Raw genomic sequence first — 27458 nt, 5'->3', positions numbered from 1 at the left:
AAACTGAAATCTGCTAGATAATCTGCTGAAATCTGCATAAACCCTGGTTAGTTGGCCTATGTGGTATAACTACCATATTTTTAATACTGGCTGTGGAAAGCCACTAGAAAGCCATAATTTGGGGGTTTCATACCCATACCCATTATCATTTAAGGTGAGTTAGTTTTTGGCAAAATGAGTATAAAGGTGGATAGGAATCTCAGAGCTTTCACTTCCCTTTGATCCCAAGCCCATCCTCTGCTTTCATCAAAAGTATATAAATCTTTTTATATGATGGTAAGAATCTGTAACATAATTTGTAACATGAGTTGCTTCATTCTAGGGGAGGAAACTTCTGTTTGTTTCTTCCCTTCCTGGCTCCTTTCCCTTGGCCTGGGAGAGTAGAAATAAATCTCACGGCATCTTTATGAATTCTTCTCTGCTCCACTTGGGTATACTTCTTCTCAGGTTACCAACTGCCTAACAGACACTTTGCTTCCATGAAAGATATTCCATCAAGCAATTCACCACTTCCTCCCAGTGTTCTGGCTCTCCATAAGGAAATGAACATTTTATCATGATCCTATGACCTATACACCTCTCTATCTTACCCCATGACATCTTTCCCAGGGAGGTAATGAAAATCAAATGATTCTAAGATTCTAACACACCCAGTTATAGGGCTAGCAGCATTTGGAGTCTTCCTTAAGTCCACATGTAGTTTCTAGGTATTCTAGTTGAAAGAAGAATAATCCAAAACGACAGCTAATAATTAAAAAGCTCTTCTCTTCAAAACTTAACACTGTGGATAGCAGAAAATTAGTGAACCATATAGATCTGGTTTGGAAATCCTCAAGTACTGAAAGTTGGTTCAATTTTCTTAGTCCTAGAACATGTCCAATTTTACTTGCTTTTTGATTCTGTATGTGGGCACACAAAACTGAGTGCTATGAAAGACTACGAAAAATCTTACTTCTGCAAAGAATCCCACAAGAATAAAGGCCTGGCTTAATGGCTAGGTCAAAAGTCAGTGATGTGGAAATTAGGGCTCTAGTCATAGAATTTACAAAAGCCATTAACATTTCTGGGCCAAAATTTTGCTTAAATATAAAATGGGAAAAAAAAAAAAAGTTCCCAGCCCATATCAGAGTCTTAATGAAATATCCTATGGCTTCAAATTAAGGACAAATTTGCCAAGTTTATTTACCAACATCAGAGCTTGATGTTCAAACATATGATTTTAAAGTTCTTATGTGAAATGTTGAGGTTATCTCTCTTTAAATTGCTATTGCAAAAGTATTATTGTTTAATTTATAACCCATGGGTAGAAAGTGATACAGATCTTGCAAATTGCACTGAGATCATTCTAGATGAAAATCATGTGGCAATCATGAACTCTTGTATTATCTATCTCTATCTCATAAGTCACTTCGTACAGCTTTGCTCTAAGATGTACAAGTCCACATGAATTGAAGGAAAAAGATCATTTGGAGCACAGGAAAAATGAAATCAAATGTAACTGCTACCTCAGACACTGAAGAGATGTCCTCTCAGATTCTTTACGGTATTTTGTGTCCTTCTACCCTCCTCCTCCATTCTCTCCAGGATCCCCCCAAAAGTGTCTAGAGTGAGATTAAAATCTTCCAATTCATATATTAACTCTTTCTCAATTAAAAAAAAAGAAAGGCAGGAGGATATACGGAGGAGGACAAGTGAAATGACAGTACCTTGGTGTAGCGGTTCAAACCATACTAGTTACCAGCACATAAGCGGCATCTGGTTGCCACGTAGACAAGAGAACTGGACCAGGAAGGTCAGAACAAAAAGCTGCGATTCTTTCAACCTTTTGGCACTTTGCTGAACAAATTACATGCTCCATCTTCTCTATGAACTCAGCAAGGCTAAAGCTAAAACTCCTCATCTTGACAGTTGACCCATGGGGAATAGGAACCCACTCTGAATTGTCGATGGGCTCTTGAGCCTCTGCCTTTTCAGTCTTCATTTGCCCTGGCTCCTGAAGCAGTACCAACCACTGTAGCCACGGAAAATTTCCTGGGGGGCTCCAATGTCTTGCCCTGTACCTTGAAAGGTCCAAAGATTATCAAGATGTTTGTAACTTCTTCATTGGTTTCTTGTGTTTTCCTGTTTTTGAACATGAGGAAAGCTAGCCCTGGATGATCACAAAATCAACCAAACAACTAAAACCACAGTACCCAACAGGAAATTTTGCATTTCTCTCAAAGCATGTAAAAAAATGTAACTGAGTGGAACAATGGAAGGTTATGGGTAACTCACTACAGGTTGAACTTTCAAAGGTAAATGTAATAATTGATTTTTGGTCATCACTTCTTGAAGATTTTTCAGGAGAGGTAGTTATGCTCCTAAGAGTCTATATGCACACTTGCCTTTTATTTTTTCTAACTCACTAAATTCTTGTCAGTTCTGTTCACTTTGGTTAAACTTGTTTCTACTGCCAAGTGTTCACAGTATCCACTATTAGAAAGAAAGTGGTTCTCAGACTGTGTCCTAGGGATCTAAGAAGGTGTTTCAGAGGCTACTGTGAGGCCCAGGAGAGGCTGAGTGAGTCAGGGACTGACCACCTTGTTTCCATCACCCAGATATATTTTGTTTTGTTTGTCCTTTTTTTAAACAATGGAACTATGTGTAAAACTTTGTTTGAAGAAAGGAATTCTTTAATTAAAATGAGTCTGAAGATCTCTAATCTGAGTATCTGAAAATCTATGTATAGTTGGACACAATCCAAGAGATCCTTAGTGATACAGTAACAGGGAACAGAATCAGTGAGATTATGTTCCTCTTGGGTAAATTCTATGTGCGTTAGAAAGCATTCAGCATAGAAGGAAAAATTTGTGCTCATTCATTGTCATTCATCCAACTAATATTTGTTGAAAATTTATTATGTGCCAGGCCCTGGAAAAACTCCTACTTTTGTGAAATACCATTGTTTTATCTGTAGTTCTAGTGAACAGACCTTTAACAAGGACAAATAATACAATTTTTAAAGTGATTACTGTATTTTCTCATTTCTTTTTTTTCATCAAGCCTTCAACTTGCAAGGTCAGTATTACTACCTGCTTGCTTCAGATAAGGAAAGTAAACCTCAGAGAGATTAAGCAATTTCTTCATGGTCACTAACACAGTAAATAGCCTTTCTGCTCTCTCCTGGCCTTGTCCAGCTTGTTATCTCAGACAGGACACACTATCTCTGAGTTCAGTAGAATTACATATAAAATGTAGATAATATTTTCTTTCCCATCTCATATGATTGTAAAAATTAAAATGATCTAATAAGTAATAGCACAGTAAAAACTGTTATACTGATATTAGGTAACAGATTATTTTTATTGGACATTGTACCTGATTTTGTACTCTAGGCATTGCTAATTGGAAGGTCAGAGTTAATCATAACATAATTATGGATTAAGATCATGGCATAGGCTATTGGAAGACAAGTCAGGATAGTGCTTCTTAAACTATCTGGGGCTAAAAACCAGTCAGTTCTTTTAAATTCTCACTTCTTAATTGATGAATACTCAAAATATAAACCCCTCCCCTTTTTATGATTAGCTTCAAGAGATTTAAAAATATTGTGACAAACTGCTGGAAAAAATTCTAAATGCTATGCTCAATTGCTGTGTAATACTATCACAAACTGATAAGGAAAAGTCAGCAACAGTGTGTGAACACACTTTCAATAGTGCTGGGTTAACGGATCTGGAATTGATAGCAGTTAGAATTTTAAAATTTCTGTACAGAACTGTCCTTGAACCTAATAATGTGAGCCAAAAATGAGCACCTGAAGGAAAGAGGATGGCAGAGGAGAAAATGTTTTCATACTATCTACTCCATTCTCTCTAGTCTAGAAAAATATAAATGGGATATTTTTTCCAATGGCATATATCCCATGTTTTATGCATTGGAAATGTCCCAATCAAGGAGACCATAAAACCAATTTTTATAAAGTAGGTTTTATGCAGATTCATTGGAAAACTCCTCTAATGGATTTAACTGAAACTGAGATGAAGTCGCAAGATTTTGTGCTCTCTGTGGAGTAGGAAGTTATATTAATGTTTGTTCTAATGTTAATATTTTGTGCTTCTGACTTGGAAGCCAACCCCATGCCTGAATACTGTAATGAACCAGATAACTCTTTCTGGTAGGAAATTCTGGGCGCATCTTCCTGGCCAAGGAGCCTCTCTCCCAGTTCTGTTCTCTTGCTATTACTCACTATTCTTTGCCACATCTCCCATGTCTTAGTTCTTTTTCCTGCTATTTAGGTTGTCTCATAGAGCCACAGTGGAGTGTCATACTTTCTCAAAAGGTGCCACAGACTGATATGCGTAGAAACTACCCCCAAGTTAGACACTATAGGTCCTGTACAAAGGACAGCTTGGTAGTTAACAATGCAGAAAGTTCAAAGCTGTTTAAATGAAATGTGTATTTGTGGCTTCTGGTAGTCTTTGCTGCTGAGCAGATTAAGGCACTGGCAAAGCCCATTAACAATTCCCAGGGAATAAAAATAAAATCTGGATAAAATGAAGTCTAAACTCTTTTTTCCCTTTGTGCTTAGTCTAGTTCCACCTACTCATAGGGTACCACGTGCAGAAGCCTTGCACTTGCCACTTCAGAACAGAGTTCCTTGAGCAAAATGGCTGTACACGACACATCAGTTCAAGATTGCAAGTGTACCATGTGCAAAAATGCTGCACCCAGCACTTCTATCTGGAGTGCCGTGAGCAGCAACTGGCTGTCACCTTCCAGTCAGCACAGGAATCTGGACTAACCACCCACAGAGACTCTCAACTCCAGTGAGTGACCTCCAACCCCCACCAAGGAATAGCAAGCCAAGGAAACGAGGAGCCAATCTGTGAGCCATATGTAAATAAGAGGGACACTGGAAGACAGAATGCCCTCGCCACCTGCAAAGGGGGATGGAAACGGCAGATCCCATTCACTACCCTTGAAGACAGATGGTCCAAACAGATGAAGAATGATGAGGCCAGGGGCCCTCCTAAGCCGACACTCTAATTGACCCCTGAGGAGCCCCCACTGACACTGGACACAGGAGAAAAGTCTGTCAAATTCTTAGTTAACAATGGTGCCACTTACTCGGTTCTGGACACCAGATCAGGCAAACTAGGTCACAAGAGTTGTAAAATTATGGGGGTATCAGGGAAGGCCCAAGAATGGGCATTCAAAGAGTCATTAGAATGCAAACTGGATGAACATAATCTTACCCATTCCTTCCTATACATTCCTGTATGCCCTATACCCTGCTGGGAAGAGATATCTTACATAAACTGGGGGCTACTATCCACCTAATACGAGACAAATTGAAGATTGGAATCACCTTAGAAAAAGGATACAAGATCATAATGTTAATAGCTGAGGACAAACCTCCCTGGACAGAGCAAGTTGACCTCCCTGGATCTAGGGATGGGTCGAATGAGGTGTAGGAGCCAGTCCTGTGATAGTCCATCTAAAATCTGGACATACATAGACCAGCAGAAAATAGTACCTTCCCTGTCCCCTGTTATACATGCCTAACTGACCAGGGTCTTATTAAACCATATAAACCAGCCTATAATATCCCCATTCTTTCCATAAAGAAACCCAATAGGGAATACTGGATGGTACAGGACCTCAGGGTAGTCAGTGAAGTCACCTGGGATATACATCAAGTAGTTCCTAATCCCTGCACCCTGCTTGGCACTCTACTGTCTACTAGGACCGGGTAATCTGTATTAGATTTAAAAGATGTCTTCTTCTGTATTCCATTAGCCCCGGAGTTACAAGAAATTTTTGAGTGACAGGACCCAAACACACAATAAAAACAATACTGCTGGACAGTCCTGTCCCAAGGGTTCAAATTTCCCTGGAGGAGGGAACCTTCCTCCAGTAGGTAGACAATATTCTGATCACCATCCTTACTAAGGAGGTCTCTGTCAAAAATACTGTAACCACCCTGAACCACCTAGCCCATAAAGGATGCAAGGTGCCCAAGGAAGAAGCTAAAATATCACAAACTAGGGTGACCTACCTAGGCTTTATTCTCACAGAAGGTCAGAGAAGCCTTCACCGGGAAAGGAAACAATATATTTGCATTTGCAGCCTCGCCCTTTCTAAAACTAGAAGACAGCTAAGAGGTTTCCTGGGGGTGGCTGGGTTGCCACATCTGGATCCCTAACTACGGTCTAATAGCTAACTATGGTCCCTCTATATGAAAAGTTGTGAGGAAAGGATGATGATCCTTTTGAATGGAATTCAGAATGTGAAGGAGCCTTCCAAAAATTGAAAAAGCAGTTATTTCAGGACCCTGCCTCGGCCCTCCCAGATTTAGCTAAACCCCTTGATCTTTTCATTCATGAGAGAAGGGAACTTGCCCTTAAGAGTACTAGTTAAAAAGTGGGATCCCTTACTCTGGTGATTGCTTATTTCTCTAAACAATTAAATCAAACTGCTAAGGGATGGTCTCCTTGCCTACGGGCAGTAGCAACTACTACAGCTCTGCTGAAAGAGGCTGAAAAGTTAACTTTTGGTCAGATAACCTCTATATGGACTCCACACCAGGTTCTGGCTTTAGTCAGATCTAACAGAAGAGAATGGCTATCCCTGGAAGGTCGACTCAAGTCCAGGCAATGCTTTTAGACAACCCAGTGGTTATCATAAAAATCTGTCACTTGCTAAATCCTGCCACCCTGCTACCCACAGAAACAGGGCCCCTAGAGCACAACTGTACAGAAACCATAGACATGATTTATTCCAGTTGCCCTGACCAAGGAAGTGAGCTTCTCCCAAACACCGAAGAGGAATGCTTCACAGATGGATCAGTTTTGTGACAGGGAAAAACGCTGGTAGGCTTTACAGTAACTTCCCAGACCCAAGTCATAGAAACACAAAACCCACCCCCAGGGACTCCTTCCCAGAAGGCTGAGCTGATAGCTCTAACCTGAGCCTTAAAGCTCAGGATAGGGAGGATCTCAAATGTTTACACAGAGTCCCAGTATGTATATGCCATCTTAATGCACAGGAGGCTATTTGGAAAGAAAGGGATATGCTTACTACAGAGAATAAGCAGGTGAAACATGGCTTAAACATAGAAACTCCTAGAAGCAGTGCAGCTTCCAAAAAAAAAAGAAAAAGTGGTAGTGATTCAATGTAGGGGCCAAAAAAGGAGGCCCTAGAATGAGTAACTTGGCAATTACCCCTCATACCTAAGTAGGGCAGATCCATCCCATTACTCCCCAGTCTACACAAAGGAAAAATTAGACAAAGCCCAGAAATAGGGCTTCAGTAGAGATCTAGGAGGACACGGGAGACTAGCTGATGAACGTGGGCAATACTTCTTTCCCCAAACTGCAGCTTGTCAAGCCATCAGAGAGGCACATCAAAGAACTCACTATAGGGGGAAAGCCCTATGTAACTGGTTAGTTGAGGTCATGGTAACTCCTGGAATGAAAAGTATAATCAGTGGGATAGTTGAGACATGCCCCATCTGCACGGTGAACAACCCCAACACACCAGACCCCACAGAGGCTCCCAGATAAGGCCCATTCAGACCAAAAGACATACCCTGGGCAAGGCTGGCAGATTGGTTTCACCATCATACTGAGAGCACTGGGCAATTTCAGGTGTCTCTTGATGCTACTAGACACATTTTCAGGGTGAGTAAAAGCATTCTCTGCTAGAACTGAAAATAGCAGCTGAAGGGGCTAAAGTATTATTAAAAGAAATAATACCCAGGTTTGAGCTCCCAGGATCCCTACAAAATGATAATGGCCCAGCATTTGTGTCTCAAGTGACAAAAGGGATAACAAAGTGTCCTGGGCATAAAGTAGACTTTGCACTCAGCCTAGAGACCCCAGTCATCAGGGAAAGTAAAGAGATCCAATCAGACCTTAAAATAAACCTTAGCCAAACTATGCCAGGAGACTCAAGAATATTGGATTGTTACTCCCAATTGCCCTGCTCTGAATGTGGTTAGCTCCAACAGATAAATTAAAGTACATTTGAAGTCATGGATGGTAGACCCATTCCCCAAGCCCGAGAGAAGGGGCATCTTAACCCCCTTGAAATGAAACAACTTAAGTATGCCCTCCAGGTAGGAGAAACAATGAAAGCCCTCACAGAATATGGTAACCAGGTGCTGCTTGCACTGACCTGGCCCTGCACCCCTTCTGGGCAGGAAACTGGGTGAACCTAAAAACTTGGAAAACTGGCAGCCCACAGAACCAACTAAGTGAAATGACACCGTTTGGTGATCCTAACTACCTATTCTGGCCTCCAGTTTCATGGGATCACTCCGTGGGCACATCACACTTGAGTGAATAGGACCCCCAAGCCCCCATCTCCAAGAGACAACCTGGGGCAATGGACCCCCTTGACTACCTGTGTGAACCTCTCTCTGACCTGAAACTTCTCTTCCAAAAAACTACAGAAGTGTGCCAAGGGATATTCAGGAAGGATGGAACTTCACTGACTGTTGGATTTATCACACTCAACCTGAAACAGGAAAGGACTAATAACTGCAGGATCCTTGCACTCGCGGGTGCTAGTGACCTTGGATGGGGAACCATATGTAATACTGTCATCATAGAAAAGTAACAGCCAATGTAGCAATGGTGGCCAGCGACACTGTCCTCAACTTGAAGCTATTCAGCTTAATTCGGCTGCACAAATTTGGAGCAGGTAAAACTGGACTTTCCAGAATCACTTTGTTTTTACCTTTCCTGGGCTCCGTAATAACTATTATTCTCTTGCCCCTATGCATATCTATAAGACTCCAGATGACAGTCACTCACGGATAAGAACAGTCAGGGCTGAGGCCTGGTGACAATCCAACACATCTAAAGGCAGCTGGGAGAAGTTCTGCTCCTCCACCCGGGGTTATGACGAAGCCCAGACTCGGCACAAATCAGTTATGGGAGACAGACCTCCCAGTACCCCTCAAGAATGAGGAGCAGGACAAAAGACAGAGGAGGGGTTTGACATGGGCAAAGCCCATTACAATTCGTGAGGAATAAAAACAGAATCTAGGTAATGAAATAAAGTCTAACCTTTTTGTTCCTTATCCTTGGCTTGTCTAGCTTCACTTGTTCATAGGGTATCCCGTGCAGAAGCCTCGCACCCCACGCTTCAGACCAGAGCTCCTTATGCAAAACCTGCTGCACCGACACTGCCTCTCAGCGACCAGGTACACAGCGTTGTGGACCACGCTCAGCCCAAGATGGCTGCTGCGGGTGGTGGGCGGAGACGCTGTCCGCAGCGGTGCGGCGACCTGGAGCGTGAGCAGCACGCCTGCGCCCGCCCCCGAAGAGCTCCACCCACCCCGCCCCCCCCACCCCTCCCCCCCACCCCTCCCACCAGATCCCGGTAAAGCAGCCCCGCCCACAGCCTACGGGGAGAGCCTCGACTCTAGAACCGGAGTTCAGGGCTCTCCATTCTCCGTCTAAAAAATGGAGGTTTTCTTTGCTTCTAAACCAAACTCAGTCTCATCCTATTGATGAGAAGGACACAGGGCTTCTTCTGCATCCCTTGTTGGGGGACCAACTTGGGAGGGCCGGTAACGGTGATAGGAAATAAGTTTAGGAAGTATACTTTTGGAGCTTTGTAGAGTGAATAATTTACAAGGTGAAAGCAGCAATTCGTTGTGAGCTGAAGGCTTGATGCAGTCTCTTGGGAGCTGTCCTTCTAGAAGTAAAAGCGGATTCTTAGAGGCCACATACTGCCTTTCAGATAAAGGTGTCAGCTTCCAGTAGAATAGAGATGTTTTCTTAGGATACGTGAGTGGGCGGGAAGGATAATTAGCACTATCATTCGTTTGTTGTTTGTTTCTTCCCGCTGCAGCGTGTATTAGAATGGTTTTACTGCCTTAGAAATTTTCTGAGTGCCCTTCGATGAAGGCTGTTACGTGAAGACATAGTTTACAAGTGAACCAAATAGAGGGTAGGAACTAAACTCATAGGCTGGTTTCTTAGACATGGGCCAGCCAGGCTGAGGCTCAGCCAGAGTGGATCAGCTCAGCACTTATTGTGGTTTGTAGTTGTCTATTCTGATTGGCTGGTGCCTATGCCATTCTAGTTGTTCAGGGTTTTGAATATCAGGTCTGGGTGCACAGTCACCCTTTGAGAGCTAAACTGGTGAAATATAACACTTAAATGGATGCAATGAGCTATCTTCAGAAATAATCCCAAAAATTCCTATAAATGTGAGCCTGAGACAATATAAAAGCACCCAAACTCAAGGTGTAAACAGAAGGGAGCAGGCCTGGAATATGACTGAAACTAAGAAAGCCCACATCTAGACAAATATATTCAGAAATTGTGTTTAAATGAGAAGGGGATAGAGTTTGTCCAGGGACCTAGCTGACCAGTCTCACTATGGTCACCTCCCTCTAAAGTTCATATGGGAAATAAGCATTAAGGATAAGACCAGAACACATACGCTTGTTTCTGTGAACTTCTGTCTCAAATTCCAGTGTGGTAAGCTGGTTTAGTGAAGGCCGGTTTTACCCATTTTCTCCTAGGCTCCTCTGTCTTCTCAAGTATACCACACTGACGGCAAGGAAAGGCAGTACAAGAGCCTGCCAAGAAAAAGCGAGGGCGGGTCTGCATCTCCTTAAGGGCTATGGGACACTGATCTATTTAAACACCACATTCCACCCTCTCCCAGGCAGGCACACAGGCAGGAGCCACTCCTGGTCATCTATTGTACCGAGTGTGCAGAGACAAGACAGAATCCCAAGAAAGAAAATACTGGGAAAAAGAGACCACAGCCTTAGTATCGTGGCTCAATAAAAGTCCTTTTTGATGTGCCTTGATGTGTTTGCAGTGGGGTGTGGGGAAGTGGTGAGGAGTAGGGGAATGAAACCAGAGGCCTGGAGCGCCCCTTCCAGGCGAACTGCATTTTGCCATGACTGAAAAAGGAACCTGGTTTTAGAAGCCTGGTGGCTCGCAAAATCTAAAATAAAAGGGTAAGAATCAGCAGTATTCTGCCAGCACTATCCAGGAAAGTGAGAGATACCAAATTTAGTGAACAGAGCTGGGCACTTGAAGGGAAGTCAGGTCCAGAATCCTGCAGGAACCGTTCCAAAATCCAAACATCTCTGGAAACAGAAGATGTTTTGCCACTCCTTTGGCAACAAAACGTGGCCTGAACAATTTATAGCCTCCTTTTATCTCAGTGTGAATATTTTTATGTTGTGTTATAGATACATTCACGTGTTTGATCATGAGATACTCCTCAACCCCGCTAGGGCTGTTGTCACATACAGTAAATGAACTGTTTACTTCTCTAAAATCTTAAAAATTGTGAAATCCGAACTACATCTGGCCCCAATCAGCTAAGGGATTAGAGATCTGTGTGTCATGATGCCTGATCTGTGTGGGCCTCAGTCCCAGCTCAGCCACTCACATGTCACATGACTTTGAACAAGTGATTCACTGGTGCCACGATCTGGGTTTTTTTTTAGTAAGATAAAGATAGTACTAGTTTAGATAATAAATGAGGTTATGCACGATGTTCAGCACATAGCCTAGCAAATGGTAATCATCCAATAACGTTTATTATTTTACTTGATCTGAAAGACAGCATACCTCATCTTCCTCTGATTTGTAGTCACCAAGGAGTTATCTACCTACTAGCTACAGGCCCTCTGTTACCGGTATGGTGGAAGTTTGGATAACAAACAAGAGTTTTTGCGTCACAGGTGATCTCTTGTAAATCAATGGTTTGGCACTCTAAGTCCAACCTCCATCTCTTGCATCTCTAAAAAAAAAAAAAGAAAATCAGATCAAGTGAAAATCAGAGATGGCCCCACTTCTGAGATACACATACATACCTACAGCCTTCCTGACTGCAAGCAGGTTTTACTTAAACACATTCAAGAGCATTTTGAATTTGGGTAAATTGAGGCAAAGGAATGGAGAACATGAGTTTTTGTTTTGACATGAACATTATAATTTTATGAGAGTCTTGGCTCCTGGTTAGTTTACAATGTGACAAAATCCAATAATCTGGAATAGAATTTTCTAAAATGTTTTACATGAAATACTATCCCTGTGAGAGGGCCTGTGAATAAAAAACTTCCTTGAAATTATTTTAAAATGAAACCATTTTTTTCAGGGAACATTTATTAACACTCGCAGAACTTATGTTAGGTTGAGGACACTTTGAGAAATACTGTCTAAAGAGTATCAGCTTCTGGTACATTTTCTAGGCAGTTAGTTCTCAGCTATTAGGTGATTTCACAGCTGTTGCAATTTAATTTTTGAAAGATAAAATCATCACTCTCATGCAGATATAAAATGAACACATGTCAAAGATTTAATTTAATTAAATTAATGAAGAAATCAGCAAGATGTTAAAACTGATTCAAAGGAAACTCTGGAGAACAGACACACATCTAGGTAATCAGCAATACCAATGGATGTATTTATATTTATATAAATATACATAATACAGCAATTGATGTGTTATATGTAAAACTATACAACTATTTAATATCTATATGGCAATAAAATATAGTTTGAAATTATCTTTCCTATAGAGAAGAAATAAATTATATCTATTATATATAATTCATTTGTGTATCTATAGAGAAGAATTATCTGCATTGCTCTTAGTTTCTCCAGTTTACAGAGTTGTGAAATAGCCTTGTCAAGGACAAGAGAATATTCACATAAAATCAGATAATCCCAGAGTGTCCAGTAGATGGATAACAGTGAGCATTCCATTGAAAGGCAGAATAATGCCCCTTGCCTGTTCTGATTCCTAGAACCTGTGAATATGTTATGTGGAAAGAGGGAATTAAGTTTGCAGTTGGAATTATGTTTGCTAATCAGATGACTTTATATAAGAAAACTGTCCCGGGCTATCAGAATGGGCCCAATGTAACTATAGGGTCCTTTAAAGTGGAAAAGGGAGGCAGAAGAGGAGGTCACAGTCAGAGATTTGAAGATACTATACTGCTGGCTTTGAAGATGCAAGAAGAGGCCACAAGCCAAGAAATGCTGCTGGCCCTGAGAAAAGGCAAGGAAACAGATTCTCCCCTAGGTACCCCAGATGCAATGCAGCCCTGCTGACACCCTGATTTAGGCCCAGTATACTAGACAGCTGATCTCCAGAAGTATAAACTGATGAATTTGTGTTGTTTTAATCCACTAACTATGTGGTAATTTATTACAATAGTAAGAGAAAACCAGCAGAAAAATCTAGTAATCTCTGTCAAATTCAAAGTCTTTTACAAATTTCCCTAATGAGGGGAAGTGCCAGACTTCATAACAAATGAACTTTTAAAGTTCCATAAATGCTTCCTTTATCGCTTACACTTTATTATGCATACTAATGCATGATAATATAGATAAAGATGTTTAAAATCTGTTTCAAATAGGAAAATGACAGCCTCAGTTAAAAAAAAAAGGTAACTCAAACTATTTCAATTAAATTGTGAAAAATCTGGACGTCTCTTCAGACTTTTAACAGAGATGAAGTTTTAGTGCTTTTGTCTGGAATCAGTGAACACTGATCATACTGTAAACACCTGCTGAACTGCACTCAGCTGGGGGCTAAGGCCCTGTGTTTCAGGCTTTTTGCCTAGATCAGCTCCCCACATGGTCCTGCTCTGAATTCAGTATTCTCTGAGAACAACCTGGCGGGGCTTTTGCTGTAGTGCAAGTCACCATATTTCATTTAAGCATTTAAGTTTTTCACCAAAGGGAATTTGTGCCATGTATGAACCTTCAAGGCTTACTGGGCAAATAACTGAAAAGTTGTCCCATCTGTTGCTTGCAGAAGGTCTTTCTACCGGCTGGATTTATAAAGAGGAAGGCTTTTACACTTGAGATTGCAGCCAGGTGGTATGTAAAGTAGTAATGGAATGTGTCCCTGTTTCATTCTCCAATATTGTGAGGTTTATCTGGAAATTATTGCTGTGGATATAAGCTACCGTAAGATAAATGGCCCAGAATCCAAATTACTAAATTAAAAGGAAGTCTTTGCAGAGCCCGTTCCTCCTCCATCCCCTGACCTTGGAGGAGACACTGACATAGTCAATGTCAGGTTCTGATCCTGGACCAGACTGTGTGAGACTTGAGAAACTGCAGAGAGTGAGCACAGGACAGATATGACAAGGTGAGGCATTCTCCTTTGTTTTCTCCAGGGCAGCTGATTGCAAACTGGCTTGGAGAAGAAGAGAAAGAAGCATTTGTGTGAACTGGACTGTTGGTGAGATAATAATTTTAAATTTGACTGGATGAAAAGTATCTGAAAGTGACTGAATTAATTTTTCTGCCATCATCACAAATGGGGACTTGGAATCACAAGATTCATGTGAAGTTATGAAACAAACGATGTTTTTAAACTCCTGAGTTATGTGGACAGATGTAGTGGAGAAATATCATACCATTTTCTACAGGATGAAGAAAGTCATCCAACAGAGAAGTCAGGAGGAAAAAATTATCCCAGGAGTTTGAATAGAATTGAAGCCAGTATCAAGAAGTTAATGTGTAGAGAAAATGACTCAGAAAGGGGTGATTTAATATTCTGAAAAAGTAGCAGCAATTGACTCTTTCCTTAAACCCACCAACAATTTGGCTGTTTTGCTGATCTCATTGGGAATGAATAATACAGGAGCCAAGAAATCTGGAATGTATTGCTGGTGACTTTGAAGTCCAGGCTACAAACTGAAGGCATTTGAAGCATTTGGAAGAGAAAAAGGCTTTGGGGAAGTAAACCATTGGCCATAGGAGTGGTTTTAAAGTGTTTTAGACCATGCCTTTTCAGGCCAGAATGTCTGAGTGTTGGCAAGAGATAAAGTGCAGCCCATGAGAAGAGGAAAACTGTGTTTGACAGAAGAATTCCTAACCTGTTCAAAGAGTTTAATCTGAAATATGAATGAGAGTGAGGGAAAAAAGCATAGATAAAGCTCTAAAAGTTTGGCGATTAACTGATAGGACGTTGGGGAAAAAAATAACAAAATGCTCCAGTTATTCTAACGAGAAAATATCAGGAAAGAAAATCAATAAGCAAATTGATGTCCCTGCCTTACTATGTATCCTAATGCATAGAGAATGGGTACAAACTAATAGAACTTGACATTTAACACAAGGTGGTAATGTGATTGCATGAATATCACTGTGGTGACATAGAGGGATGGGGCTTATGACCGTGAGGTGTACTGTGGAATGTGATAACCGTGACTGCTCCAGCTGGTGCAGCCATGCTGGAGAGCAAAGCGACAGCTCTTAGGTTTACTCTATGTTTGTTGAGCACCAAGAAATTTGGATTTTGAGTATACATCTCAGAGAGTCTTACACAGGTCCAGAAAGATTTATTGCAGCCATTTCAGTGGTGATAGGGAACTGGAGGTAATCAAGGTAGGGAACTGGAGGTAATCAAGGTGTCCATGGAATTGGAGATAATCAGAATGTGGTGGATGAGTACCACGAAGCATCATGCAGCTGTTAGAAACAGCAGAGTGGAAGTAGATATGGATATCTTGTATAAAACTAAAAAAGATGGTATTAAGTGAAAAAAGAGAAATAGGATGGGATACATGACACAATATCAATTATGTATTCAAAGAATACATGCACAAGAAAAAAATCATACACATTTCAAAAGTACATGTACCAGCACACACACACAAATCCATTAAACATGTGAGAGTAAATGCCTATGTGGGGAGCTTGGGGTATGGTGATTAAAAAAACTTGGACAGACTAATATGATAATATGTCATGAACTAATGAGCTCAAATTCTAGGGAAGAGGAAGAAGAGAGAGGGAGAGAGGGCAGGCACCGTAATAGAAGGGAAGTGCCAGCATCTCTGCAGACCATCAAGGACTGAATGACACTTACAGAGAAACCCACGTGTGAGTCTTTGTCTGTGACTGAATCTTGTCTGATACTTTATCAACAACCTGAATAAGGATGTAAAGGGAAGAATACTCATCACCTTTCTATGACACAAATCTGGGATAAGTTGTCACTCTTCTGGATAATGAAAATCAGAGATAACATCTTGGGAGTAGCCAGAGAAATAGTAGCATCCAAGTTTAGGGCCTCTGTCTTCCTCTGGTGGTGATGTGTAAGATTCTTCTGTTGGAGAAAACGAATCTGGGGTCAGGATGCCAGCCTTCTGGAGAAAACAGGACTGCATCTCTGGGTCTACGAGCTGTTATTGACTCAGTATTTGTCCACTGTGATGGAAGATGCTGGGAAGATTCCTCCATGGGATCTGAGATGCTTTGACACCTATAATTTTTTCTTCTTATGGAAAACATAAGGAATTAACATTATATTATTATTGGCTATTGTTATTGATAGCAGCATTTATTGAACTCTTATTATGGGCCTGGTATCATTATAAGTTATTTGCTATCTATTTACTTCTTTTAATCCTCATCATGACCCTATGAAATAGGTACTACTATTAACTCACTTTATAGGTGAGGAAAGTAGAGGGAGGTTAATAAACTCATCCAACACCACGCAGTGATAGGAGGTAAAACCAAAACTTATACTCAAACTATCTAACTCTTAAATCCCTTCTTTAAACCGTTACACTATAGGTGTCTGAGAGTGGGGCTGCATATTACACCAAGGAGAGGGAACACATAACATTGGGAAGTTCCCTATTAAAAGGTCACTTTTTAATGAAGGTACTGGGGATTAAAACCAGGACCCTGTGCATGTTAAGCATGTGCTCTACCACTGGGCTATACCCACTACCCCCACCAAAGGTCTTTTTGACTTATAAACTCAGCTTGCTTGTTTTTTGTATCTCTGAAAGAGGAAAGAGACACCTGCTCATGGTATTCCAAATTAGACAGGAGAGCAGTGATTGGATGGCATCGTGCTAAACAAGGTGCACCCTCTTTTGCTGTCCACCTCAGGCCACTGAGGATTAAGGCCAGACCAGGAACTCAGAGCCTTTGGAGAAATGAAGAAGCCTGTTTTCAGGCAGAGGGCAAGAAGCCATGTGAGTAATTGCTAGAGATGGCTTGGCAGTGCATTTGATGGGTAATAAAAACCACGTAAAATCTTACAGTTTTCCTCTCTTAGTACCTGGAATTTCCATTTCATCATAATCCGGAGTATGATCTTGCCCAGAGAAGTAAGATATTCTTAATTTTGCCTTAAAACCCTGCTTCTTCATATCTCAGCTATACCACGTCTTCACTCAGTCAGGAAATATCCATCCTTTAATATCTTTTTCCCCACCTGTTTTCTCTTTCCTTCCCTCCCCTCCCCTCCCTATTTCTCCTTCCCCCTCCTCTTCTTGCCTCTTTTACATGTGTTCAGTTGTACACTTATCTGACGTCCCCACTACATTTCAAGTTTGTCGAGGAAACGTATTATGGTTTTCTCGCCTTTCTCATCTGTCACTCGAAAATCTCGCCCAGTGTTTTGCATATAACATTTCATGATAAATCTTTGGTGACTTAATGTATGTCTGCATGTGTGTATTTATTAGCTGTGGTTGAGAATGAATTTTCTTTCTTACTCAAAACATCTACGGGAAAAGCATTGTCTCTGGCTATCAGCTGGTGTTATTTTATAACTCAGTCTGACCTTATTTTCCATTCCCTCCCTGGGAAATGTAACTGAAGAGGTCTGTTGTGTCAGACTAGAACGGAGTCCTCCTGTCACTGCTCAAAGTATCTTATTTCTCCCCTTTCCTTCTCATTTCCCATCCCTTTTCTCTTTCTTTATTTAGTATACTCTTCCAATAGTTTTTTTTCCCCAAAGAAATAAAAACTTTTGATAAAAGGAATAAAATATAATCATTAATTTTAGGAAGATACAGGCTATCAATAACTTTAATAAGAGCTAGGACTTTATATGAATTCATTAGATAGATTATTTTTCTTCAGCCCAGTGACTGGATTTGATTGATTTTTATTGGCATAAAGATGTAATGTGACCATCTTTTACTTAGGGCAGGGGATGGGTAGGGTGGAGCTAAGTTTGGTTAGGGAGTTAGACTTGGCTTCTGAGTTTGGTTTGGTGCCAGTTGGTAGAAACTTAAGAGTTTTTAGTTCTTTTTTAATATGATTACATCGTAAGGAGAAAAATGTCCAAACTAGGCAGCTGAGAAATAATTTCCCTCCAACCATGTAATAAAAAACCCAAGAAGCATTTTGACTTCATTTGAGTGTCATAAATTAAGGGAAAATTAAGGCATATTTAAAGGTTTTTCATGCACCAATAGGAGCAGTTTAGATGATCCTTACAAGAGGTATGCATTCTTTCCCTGTAGAGCGTGTATGAACTAACTTGCTTTGCAGTACAAAAATACTAGTGCTTCAGGTGAGATTCTAGACAATGCTGTTTGTTAACCAACTTTGCAACATGTCTTCACACTAAGCCAAGATATTATTTGAAACTGTTAGTAGTAAATGAATGACAGCCTTCCCCTACCACCTCTCCTTGTGTCTGAAGCTCCAAAATTTGTGACATTTATCCAAAGATTCTCCATTTTCCAAAAATGCATTTCCGTTTTCTTTGAACTCCTGGCCATAAATATTGCAGATGTTCATCTTTCTGGAATATAATTAGGGCTGGATGGCTTCATGGAACATTCCTATCATCTCAGCCTCATTCCCGCCTTGCATGTGCTCAACTTTCTCATGGGTCGCTGCAAAATGTTGATTGCTTTTTTGGTGTTACCTGATGAATCCACCTAGGAAATATGGCATCTATTACCTTATTGAATAAGCTTTTTATTCTGGAAGGCCTATATAGGGTGACAAGATTTGCCATGAAAATAAATTGTGGTAAGTGTGTGTTTGTGTCTCCAATATGGTCTAGAATGTTTTACAAATCTATTCAAGTTTCTCTGAAGCTTTTGGTGTGTTTTCTGGACTCTAGACTCTAAGGCCTCAGGCAGACTCCACATTGCTCATCTGGTCTTCCCAGACCTCCTCTTCTTCCTGGGCACAACCTTAGCATTGACATTTTAGGTCAGATAATTCTGTATCTTGTAGGATTTTAGAAGTATCTCTGGCTTCTGCCCACTAAATGCCAATAGGATGGATCTCTCCTGGTTGACAACTAAAAGTGTCTCTAGACATTGTCAGATGTTGCTCGGGGAACAAAATTAGTCCCCTGGTTGACAACCACTGCTTTTTTCCAAGAGAAGGACCATGACATTTAGGAGAGAGAATCCCTAAGAGAAAGGCCAGGAGTTCATTTCACCAGGAGAACTTGTGTTGGATGAGCCTACCAACCAAAATCTTGAAGAGGCTGGCTTTGTTTTAAGCAGTGTTCCCAAGTTATATAGTTGTAACATAGACATGAATACTCTTTCTAATAATAATAACAAGAATGAACATTTAGTGGCTGTCAAGAAGCAGCAGGAAAGAGAAGGTGTAAGTAACGCTTATTTAAAAAGCTGAAGAATAGTTACAGAATTAGAGAGCAGCAAAACAGAAGCAGCAAAACCACCAATGCAGTAACAACAAAAGTTGAACAATAGGGTGTGAAAAAAAGCCAAGGGTCTGTTTTCCTTTGGCACCTATGTTGTTGTCTATTCTTACTGCTGATGTCTTAGTGAGACCTCCATAGGTCAGAGAACTGGCACGGAGTGAGGAAAGGGCACCGAAGAAATCCTTTGAAGCATGTTGAGTTGCTGCTGCTAAAGGGTAAATTGCTTGCCTACTGTGGGCAGGAGCACACAAAGCCTGTGTGTGCAAAGCAAATGCTGACTTTTTGTGGGTCTGAAAGCTGCCAGGAACAAATTCTTTCATCCTTTTGTACTAGGCCACTTGCCAATGCCAACAAGAAATTTTAGTTCTTAAAAAAAAAAAAATACACCTATTTCAGGTTGGCCTTTTAATCTTCAACCACCATCTGCAGGACTTAAAAACATACTTCCACATTGAGACTTCTCCTCTTCAAAGCTGAAGGCTTTGAAACTCAAAGCTAGTAATGTCCCCTTTAATGGAAAATCCCTGGTAAGAACAGTTTAGGACAACCAAGTGATAAGTTGGCCATCAACGCACTGCCTGACCCCACATATCTAGGTGCATTGGTTTTATTTACTTGGGACCATTTGTTTCATTTACCTGAAACACAAACCTAATCCGTTTAATTTACAATGTGTTTTGACAGAAACAAGTGGAGAACGCTGGATTTTACTGATGCTTAGAAGGCAGATTACACCCTTAAGTCCAACTATGTCAGGAAACATAGCATACCAGCTCTGTTCCCACCAAGCCTGTGAAGGAAGAAGACCCTGGAGGTAGAGGGAGAAGGCGATCAGGGGAAAAGAGGGTGGAGGACAGTAAGTACATAAACATGAGTGACTGCTTATTGAGCGTGATCTTTGCATCCTACCTGGAATGAGTCACAAGTCCTGGCAAAACCTGAGAGAAGCTTTTATGTTTCAACTTGGTGGGTTCAGCTTGCTAGAATTACTGGCTTGTCCAGTCCTCAGAGAAAGAGGCACGCAGAATTCACATGCCCTGGACTTGGCCCTCACCGCAGTCTCATGCCCATCCTGGCTCCTAGTTGTGACCTTCTGGGACATCAGGCTACTCCTGGCTCCTGTTTTCCAGCTGGGCTCTTGCTTTAAGCATTAGTCTTGACCAGCCCTATTACCACCACCAACTTCACCTACATAACACTCTTTCCTCTGTCTCAAGAACTTCTGTGATGGAAGAGGCAGGGTTGAGAGTAGATGATGCAGCGAGAAACTCATAACTTTATTCATTCCACAAATATTTATTATCTACCCTGTGCCAGGAGCTAGGACTTCAGTGGTTCATGAGGTAGTCACCAGCTGAGCTTAATACTACATGTAGCTAATATCTCTGAGCCTTCACTTCACGCCAGGCACTGTGTAAAAATCTTCATCCTATGAAGTACCCACTGCAGCCCTGTAAGGATTAAATGTGTCAGTTGTATTTTGTAAGTTGAAACTCAAGAAATTGAGAAACTGTTCATAGTGCCAGTAATGGGTGAAACTAGGATTTTACCCAAGCTCTAACTCCTGTCCCAGTGTTCTTAATTTCTGTGCTGCATTCTGCTAGATCCTTGTACATTGCCACACTTAAATGTTTGCAGAAGTGGACTGTTTGTTCAGGGAAGTGCTGCAGGGTTAGCCTTGTGAGCGAAGAGAAGGTGGTGACATAGGTGATGATAATATGATGAATTACACAAGGCCTGAAATTTTGCTTTGAGATTTACTATGGGAGGTGACTGACTAGTCTCTTTTCAGTTCTTTTTCAAAGAGTACATAACTCTGGAGTATGGAAGGAGGTTCACATTCAGGCCTGAACATCTTTTTTGGGGGTGTGGGGTGAGGTGGTAATTAGGTTTATTTATTTATTTTTAGAGGTACTGGGAATTGAACCCAGGACCTCTTGCATGCTAAGCATGTGCTCTCCATTTGAGCTATACCCTCCCCCCTTTAACATCTTAATAAGAATTAGTTTCATCTAGTCTTTTCTTCCTCCCTGGAGATAATGAACATCCTAAGAGAAGGGGCTTTTGATGAGTGTTTAGAATGCTTTGAGGGCCATTGCCATTGAATGCATTGCCATTTGAACCCAGGGGCTGGTTCTACGACTGTTAGATGGGTGTTTTACTTGAAACCAGCTAAATTCTTGTGGGATCTCACGTTTGGCAAGGTATTTATCTCAGATCATAGCATATCCCCTGGGTGTTACTCAGCATTTCTGGGAAACTCTCCACCCATCTGAGTTTGCAGTAATCTCCTTGTTTGGCTGAATTGCAAATCAAAACAACGTCACTCTCCCTGGTCCAATAAGTTTTTCTTAGCATGGTGGAATCAGTCCCTACGGATGTCACACAGGGGATTTGAAGCACCTCAGTTATAGTCATCCAGGCTACACTAGGGACTGTGAAATGGAGCCTGCTTTCTCCCCATGTTGGGAATTCTCTGCTGTCAAGGGAAAGGCACATCCCAGTAAAGCCAAGACATGGACTATTGGCTGCAAAGACATGGCCATTTTATTGCCCAGGTCTGCAAAAATAGGCACGGTCTCTTCTGGGACAGTGCCCTTGTAATTCATCTATTGTCTAAACTCCAAAGCCCTAGGAGTTCTGTTTGGTTTGTGGCTCAGCACTGACACAGTTGCTGTCAATCTCCTGGCAGACATAACTCCGTCTGGTTGGCAGGACATAGCCCATCTTCACTGGGAAACAGGATAATTTCATTTCTTGAGCCACTGAAGCTCCATTAAGAGAAGGAAAATGTTAATTTCAGACCTATACGTTGCTTTCTTTCCCGAGCAGACCAAGCATAGAAAAGGAGAGGCACCTTAGTGAGAGAAACCATTTGCTGCGAGACTGAGAACCATCTGCTTCTTTTCATCCATAAAGAAGCAGGTGGCAGAAAGAATTAAATGAAGTCCAGGTGCTAAAAGGATTAAGAATTCTTCAAAGAAATAAATTCTAAGTCTGACAATCTTGTAGTCTATTCAAAAAGTGTTATACTTATCAATGAATTAGCCTTTTTGAAGGTCAGTATAGTAATAACTGAATTTACAGTGTTTACTCTATGCCAGGCACTAGTCTAAGTGCTCTTTTAAAAACATATATTAAGTTTTTAAATTCTTACAGCAGCCCTATAAAGTGGGTACTCTTTTCATTCCCATTTAAAAAATGAGGTCACTAAGGCACAGAGAGGGTCAGTAACTTGCCCAAGTTTTCACAGTGAGCAAGGGCAAAGTAAGGAGTTAAATTCAGGCAGTCTAGCTCCAGAGGCTAAAGATACTCCAAACACTTTCACTGGGGGAAAAAAAAAAAGAATTTAAAGGCAGGTAAAGTAGCATGAGTCATTTGTTTCCTTTGACCTCAATGGCCACGCTTTGTATTTGAGTGACAAGAACTAAGCCACAGTGTTCCAAACAGGATTAATACTCTGTGGCGCTGGAATCCAGTTCTCTTTCCCTTCATCCTTACTCCTCTCTCCCTGACCTGGCAGGCTACTCCATGTGCCAAATGGTATCTGTGGGCTGATTATGTTTGAAATGATGCTGGGGAATGTGGCATATGTCCACTTGTAAGAGAAGTCATCACAGAGTGGAGCCCTCATTCAGGGTTTCTGGGTGGGTTGGATCAAGTCACTTTCCTTTCAAATCTGTTACAGGAACCCACACATGGACTCTGGTTAGACAGTATGTCATTTTCCAGAACTCAGCACGTGATTGCCAAATTTCTATTCAAAGGTAACATTTTACGAAACACCAGATGTTCTTCGGTGTCTGTCTGACTAAAGTTAAATATAAAAACAGCCATGGATCCATAAAAATAGAACAATAATCTCCCCAGGAAAGTTTTCTGTCTCTGAGATCACTGACTAATAACTAAGTTGACCAGTTCAACAGGATGATAGTGTTGCAGAGTGAAGATAATCAGCTGTAATGGAAAGAGATGCTAGCTAGCTGAGCTCATCCAGGTTACAAAATAAATCTTTGTTATTAATGTGTTTTATTTTGTGTTTCACTCTGTGACTCTGTTTTTCCTACTGACTCGTTAATAGTTCCTGTTTTATATTCATGACTTAATACTTTACATCATACCTTCAAGGTGCTTACTTCCAGTTCTTGGATCTCCAAGTCTGAGAGCTTGGACAGATGTTAGGACCACCTGGGCAATCATTTTGTTTTGTGAATGAAAAGGCTGAGACCCAATCAGATTAAGGAATGTCTCAAGAGTGTGTAGTGAGTGAGATGATGGGAAATAAGGCCTCACAGTTCTCATGGTGGCTAGCGTTCAGCTTCCTCCAACCAAACTGGTGATAGGGCAGGGACAGAGGAGGGCAGGAGCTATTATCCCTTCTCCAGCCTTGCTGGTAGATTATCCTTCTGTTACAAACACTAGGAGCCATAATGATGACTTTGGAAGTAGAAGGGTGAGGCAGAGGTGGTGTGTGGGTCTACTCATTATAAAGTGACTACCTCCAGATGCTGTCTGCCTCCTCATGGTTTTCAGTCCTTAACTTCAGTTCATTTTTCACCTGATGCTTTTAGCCATTGGAATATCTGCCCTGTGTCCTCCTCAAGGACAGGAGATAGTTTAAGGGCTTCAAGGACAAGTCCTTCACATTCTTGGGCACAGGCAAAATTTTTATTTTTCTTCACCATTTTTGTTATGAACAGCTTATTTTTACTTAGAAGCAGTTAAGGGGTCTAAATGGCATCTATAATTGCTTATATTCTGTAATTATTGTGTCCTGTGTAGGATATAATCACAATGTGTATGTGTATATTTATTCATATTTATGTATACGTTGCTGAATCTAGGAGATGAGTTTCTGAACCTAGGAAGGAAGAAAGGTGCATTTTATTTTTACGTCTCTGATTTTGAACTAGAGTTGGTGAATCAAATGTTGATTGTAAAAGTTGAATTTAAAAATATACCACAGTCCATATGTGGAGATTTGTGTTTCTTTGAAATCCTGTTTTCTTTTTACAATTCATTCTTATACATATCTTTTAACTAGATACTAATTTCCCTAACTTGATATTTAATATGAAGCTAAACGTTTAAGGAAAGAATCTATGTTCTTTGTTCACTGAATCAGGGAGACACCATGGGTCAAACATGTTCACCACTAAGTCATCCCCCTTTGCTCAGTGGCAACTGATAAAGGAACACAACAAAATAAAAATGACATCTTTTTATTTGTGGCAAATATCACAAGATCCTTATTAGCTGGGTTTAATTTTCACGTTTCTAGTGATGAAAACAAAACCTGTAATGGTTTCTTCAATCTGATCAAGATTGTGCAGCACGATGCCAAAGGAGGAACCTGCAGGCTATTTATTCGAGGTACTAATGTGTTCTGTTTCCCTGGTTCACTTCCTTTCTATTTGCAGAACTCAGTTTGACCTCTTCACTGGCTTAGGTATTTCCTCAGATAAATAACCCCGAAGTGGACTCTGAATCAGACTCACCTCAGAGTATTTGAGTAGACTGTTGTGTGAACTCCTGTAGCTATTCCTAGGGCTGTGAAGGAGAAGGAAAAATACCCTGAAACATCCTAATGGGTTGACAGAGGCCAGGAAATATGGTCCTGTTATGAAGGGGAATTTTACTGAGACTTCTGAGGGAAGGGAATGTTTTATTGTTCTAATTTCAACACAGTCAGTGAGGGGGATGTTGGTTGAAGGCCAGATAAGGAAATGAAACCTGTAATGAAAAAAACTCATCATCGGAAACCCAGCCACATCTATCCTAACGCTCATTTGAATGTTGCAAACAGCTCTTACAAAGTAACCTGATAAGTTTAACATCACATTCACCTACTCCACCAATGTGCCTAGGACTGGAATGCCTTTCAGCTCCACCAACCAGAGAAATAAGGGCATTCCTAACTTTATTCTAACCAAGGGATTTGTGATCAGAGCCAGAAAGAAACCCAGGTGGGAAAGCTGAGCTCAGCCCTCACCGGCTGCACACTGCTTGCAGAAGCCAACTTAGCTTCTAAAGAAACTCCCACCCGTCAAGAGCAAAACTTGACAAAGGCCAGAAGGTTATCTCAGCAGCCTTCACTTGACTTGCCTTGGAGAGTGTACCTAGGTCAATACTGGAAATATGTTCTCTGACCACGATGGAATAAAATTAGAACTCAGTAAGAGTAAGAAATTTGGGAAATTCATAAATATGTGGAAGTTAAACAACACATTAGTAAATAACCAATGGGTCAAAAACTACCAAAACTGACTCAAGAAAAACAGAAAATATGAACAGCTCTATAACAAGAGACTGAGTCAGTAATTTAAAACCTCTTAACAAAGAAAAACTCAAGATGAGATGGGTTCATGGTGAATTCTACCAAATATTAAAAGAAAAATAAATACAAATCCTTCTCAAACTCTTCTAAAAAACAGAAGAAAAGGGAATACTTCTGAACTCATTCTATGAGACAAACATTACCCTGATACCAAAATCAAAGACTGTATTAAAAAAAAACAACTATAGAACAATATCCCTCATACTATATATATGCAAATATAGATGCAAAATTCTAAATAAAATTTTAGCAATATGAATCCAAAATACATAAAAGGTATAATATAATACAACAAAGTTGTGTTTATCCCAGCCAGCAGTGCTGGCTTAACATTCTAACATAATTAACTATATTAACAAACTAAAAAAGAAAAATAAACCATGCTGTAACAATTGGATATCTTTATGCAAAATAAAACGAGAGAAGTTTGACCTGTATCTCACATCAGACAAAATTTAACTTAAGATGGGTCATAGACCTAAGTGTAAAACCAAAACTATAAAACTTCCATATAATAAAACTTATAATAAAATCTCTAGTATCTTGGTTTAGGCAAAAATTTCTTCTATCCAACACCAAAACAACTATCCATAAAAGAAAAAAAAGATAAATTTGAGGTAATGAAAAATTTTAAATTTCTACTCTTTGAAAAACACTGTTAAGAGAATGAAAGTTCAAGTCAAAGACAGGGTGAAATAATTGCAAAGCATATATTTTAAAAAGGACTTATATCCAGAATTTATAAATAATTCTCAAAAATCAATAATATGGAAGTTAACTACCCCATTTTTGGAAATGGGCAAAATATTTGAACAGATACTTCATCAAAAAAGATAGATGACAGAAAATAAATGACAAGTTATGTGCAGTCGAACTGTAATAATTCTACCTAATAAAACTGAAAAAGGGGGGGGGGAGAATAAACCAAAATTGAGAGTTGAAAAAAAAGAAGGTAAATGACAAGATGCCAACATTGTTACTCATAAGGGAAACACAAAATCACAATGAGATAACACTACACACTTACCAGAATGACTCAAAGGAAAAAGACTGACCATATACAGCTCTGATGAGGATGTGAAGGAACTTCTGGGGGGAATGTAAAAATGATGCAACTACTTTGGAAAACAGTTTGGCAATTTCTTAAGAAGTTAACAATATATTTAACTATGATCTAGCCAATTTTTCTGTTAGGTATTTACATAAGAGAAACAAAACAAAAACCACATCCACACAAAGACTTGCATACACATACTCATAGCAGCTATTTTTGTAGTAGCCCAAACCTAGAAACAACCCAAATATCTATCCACAGGTGAACAGATAAAAGTACGGTACACGATGGAATACTGCTTACTCAGCAATAGAAAGGAACGAACTATTGATACATGCAGCAACATGGAAGATGTTAAAATATCCACTCTGAGTGAAAGAAAAGAACACATACTGTATGATTCTATTTATATAAAATTCTAGAAAATGCAAACTAATCTACAGTGACAGGAAGCAAATCAATTGCTGGTAACAGGAAGTGGAGGGGAGTGTGGAGGACTAGAAGGAGGGACTACCAAGGACCACAAGGAAGCTTTTTTGGGTGATGTATATATTCACTTTCTTGATTTAATGGTATATGTAACCTCAAATATATACATACATATGTAACCTCAAATATATACATACATATACTCAA

General features: G+C 40.3%; 2 long non-coding RNA genes across 3 annotated transcripts in view; both read right to left on the bottom strand.

Annotated features, from left to right (window-relative positions):
• LOC116663542 overlaps nucleotides 1–9200 on the bottom strand; it is a 118691-nt gene extending 109491 nt beyond the window's left edge. The window contains exon 1 of the long non-coding RNA XR_004319712.1: nucleotides 9057–9200. This is a non-coding gene — a long non-coding RNA (uncharacterized LOC116663542). The remainder of the gene's footprint in view (nucleotides 1–9056) is intronic.
• Nucleotides 9201–11453: 2253 nt separating this feature from the next.
• On the bottom strand, nucleotides 11454–27177 carry LOC116663535. 2 transcript variants are annotated; one of them, XR_004319706.1, is made up of 3 exons: nucleotides 26796–27177; nucleotides 15956–16269; nucleotides 11454–11766 (listed from the first exon to the last, which is right to left on the bottom strand). It is a non-coding gene; the product is annotated as an uncharacterized LOC116663535 (long non-coding RNA). The 2 variants fall into 2 exon arrangements; XR_004319707.1 differs by having other exon boundaries at nucleotides 15956–16266.
• Between the last annotated feature and the right edge of the window lie 281 nt (nucleotides 27178–27458).

Source organism: Camelus ferus, chromosome 1, assembly GCF_009834535.1.
Source record: "Camelus ferus isolate YT-003-E chromosome 1, BCGSAC_Cfer_1.0, whole genome shotgun sequence".
NCBI lineage: Eukaryota > Metazoa > Chordata > Mammalia > Artiodactyla > Camelidae > Camelus > Camelus ferus.
Note: the sequence above shows the minus strand (reverse complement) of the source record. Positions and strands in the feature narration are given on the sequence as shown.